The following is a 2,785-nucleotide window of genomic DNA, read 5'->3' as shown; positions in this document are numbered from 1 at the left end:
GGCTTGCTCATTAGGTCTTTAAAAGAAAATGCAAATCCTCATCTCTTCATTAACCCATCTTAGAAAATAACTCAGATGTTCCTAATTTCTCGTCTGATTTATCAGACCGGTCTCTGATAACTTTTGAAAGAAGTCTATTCAACATTCTCAAGGACAAAGGACACTTTATAGAAATAAATAAAAAGAAACCCTGACACAATCACAAGAGGAGAAAAACACCGAGAACTTTGGTACACGTTGCCTGCTCGCTTCAGAATTATTTCTCGTTCTGTCCGAGCCAATAAACACATTACACTGAGAATGTTTTATTCAAAAACTTCTCTGATACAATCTAGGCAAAGAACTAAAAGCCTCTCCGTTTCACTCCACCGTACAGACGCCTGGCAGCCTAAGGGAAGTGAACATTCCCCCGTAACCTTCCCTTTAAAAGTAAATAAAAGGGAAAAAAAAGTAAGTAAAAGTAAATAACAACAAGTATGACAACATGATGGAATCTGAAGGTTTCAAAACACGCTTATTCTCCACTCCGGAGAAAGCATTTCACCGAGCCGGGTGTGTGCTGTGGGTGTGCGTGCGAGTGTGTATTAAAATCTCTCTAAAATTAAGTCTTCTTCTTCTTCTTCTTTTTTTTTTTTTTTCACACATCAACACTCAACTAAATCCTAGGGTCTTCTCAGAATGTCTCCCCCACGATTAGGTGGCTTTAGAAAGAATTCTATTTACCAAAATCATTATGACACTGTTTATTTTCCTCAGAGGGGGGCTGGAGGGAGGGCAGGAGGGGAAAGAAAGGAAAGCTGGTGAGTTTTTGTATAATAAGTGACCCTATCATGCAAATAAACAAGCGCTTCTCTTTCAGGATCTCTGTTACCAAAGACATCTCCAAGGCTGACAGCATTTCTCAGCTCCTCGGCCGAAATGGAACTACTGACCCCACCAAAAGTAAAGAAGACCTTTCTTCTTCTGCCCAAGACACGGGGGGGAAATAAGGCAGGGAGGCTTGTGTGGGAATGGTTTTCTTGAACACTTGCACCAGACACTTTTTTTCAGCCATTTGGCCACACTCTGGGCACCTCCCTGTCCGCCTTCCTCCTCTCAAACAAATCGCCAGGGATGGACCCCATGCTCACCAGAAAGTCCAGGACACTGCTTTCCACTGGTTTCTTTTTAAAGTATCTGTGGGTCTCCAAGTTAGGGAAGGGGCAGGGAGGAGCTCTCCCTCACAAAGACAAACACAGTTTGAAATAACAAAGCAGAGAGAGTGCATCTGTGTGAGTAGGATGTGTGTGTGTGTGTGTGTGTGTGTGAGTGTGTATTGGGGGGGAGGGTGTGTTTGGTTTTGTTTGATTTTTCGCCCCCCCTCCCCCAGAAGAAGGAACTGAAAGACAGGCCGCCCAGATTTCCAAAGTAGTCAGCTCCTGAGGAGGCGAGCAACTGGGGAAGCAGAGCGTTTGATAAACTCCCTGGCTGGAAACTCAATCACCAGATTTCAGAGAGGACAGAGTCCAATGCCTCCCGTACACGGGCCATCCAACGTGCTCTTCTGCACCAACAGAGACCCAAGACGCGCCTCAGGCGGGAGAGCATCGTCCAGCAAGGGCTGGCTCTTCCCCTCAGGTGGGGACCAGGCCAGGAGGGAGCTTAGACGTGGCGGCGAGCGGTGGAGGCGAGCAGGGCCCACAGGACTGGATCTTTCCTTTCCGGAGCCTGCGTTGCCTTCTCTTCCACCTGCTTCCCGGCGGGGCGTCCGGTCTCTCCTTGGGTGGGGGCCTGTTGACTAATGAAACCGCGAAAGCACAGGTCAGCCATCAGGCAAATAATAAACATATTTGTGTTGCACATCTGTTAAGCCTGTTTAATGGGTCGGCCCTGCATGTAAATGGGCTTCCTACCCCAGCCCCCATCGCTCCACCTGTATCAACAACAATGCCTCCACACAATTATCTTACCTTAATGAACTTAATCTTTAATTTCCCAGCTTGGCCCTGGTACTCAGCCTCCTAACAAAGGAAGTCGAACTGTTTGAGTCCCCGTGAGCTGCCTTCCTCCAACAGCCAGGGAAACTTTACCCACGACAAGGATTTTCGCCCCTTGTGGAACTGTCAAAAGCAATAAATATTTTTCTTTTTATTCCATCATTAGACCCTCCTAAGAATGCCTCCCCATTGTCCACTGTAATTCCCAGAGCTCTCTGGGCAGGGGCGTTATTGTGGAAAATGAATCCTGAAGTGTTAACAATCCTGCCAAAGCGGCTACACTTTTTTTTTTTTTTTTTTTCCGAGGGCGTAACCGTTAGGAATGTGTCGCCTCACCATAGCCTGCTCGGCGAAAAGAGCACTTGTGTTTTTTAACACTGGGCTTTGAGAAGGATGCTCAAGTTAAAGCATTGTGGCCACTGTAAATAGATGCACTCAGCAGAATAGAGCTTCTTCATTCCTAATTAGGGAAGTAACTCTAGAAAGACAGAATGTCACTTGCTAGGCTGTGCGTATTGTTGAGTTTGTACTCGCCTCCACAATGTGAGGTAATTGGAGTTGTACCTTTTAGAAAGCTGCTAATTTCACATAGGAAGTGCTAACAAGACCTTTCTGGGCCATGTTTTCCTTCTTCCTTTTTAAGGAAGTTACAGACCTTCAGTAGTGGGAATGGCTGAGCCCTGGCCTGGCGGAGGAAACAGCAGTAATGAACCACTTCAGCCCGCGGTTAGAAAAAGGAGGCCTCATTTTGGAGTCCTGAGAATACTAAGCACAACAAAAGGTTCTGTTTAAGCTTGTTATCCAGGACA

The 2,785-nt window shown here is 46.3% G+C and overlaps 1 long non-coding RNA gene across 1 annotated transcript; it reads right to left on the bottom strand.

The window, feature by feature from the left end:
* Positions 1–727: 727 nt before the first annotated feature.
* LOC112915210 (uncharacterized) lies at positions 728–2,228 on the bottom strand. Its single transcript, XR_003234016.2, has 2 exons — positions 1,950–2,228; positions 728–1,777 (listed from the first exon to the last, which is right to left on the bottom strand). It is a non-coding gene; the product is annotated as an uncharacterized lncRNA (long non-coding RNA).
* Positions 2,229–2,785: the final 557 nt, after the last annotated feature.

This window comes from Vulpes vulpes, chromosome 16 (assembly GCF_048418805.1).
Source record: "Vulpes vulpes isolate BD-2025 chromosome 16, VulVul3, whole genome shotgun sequence".
Classification (NCBI taxonomy): domain Eukaryota; kingdom Metazoa; phylum Chordata; class Mammalia; order Carnivora; family Canidae; genus Vulpes; species Vulpes vulpes.
This window is presented reverse-complemented; position numbering and strand designations above follow the sequence as displayed.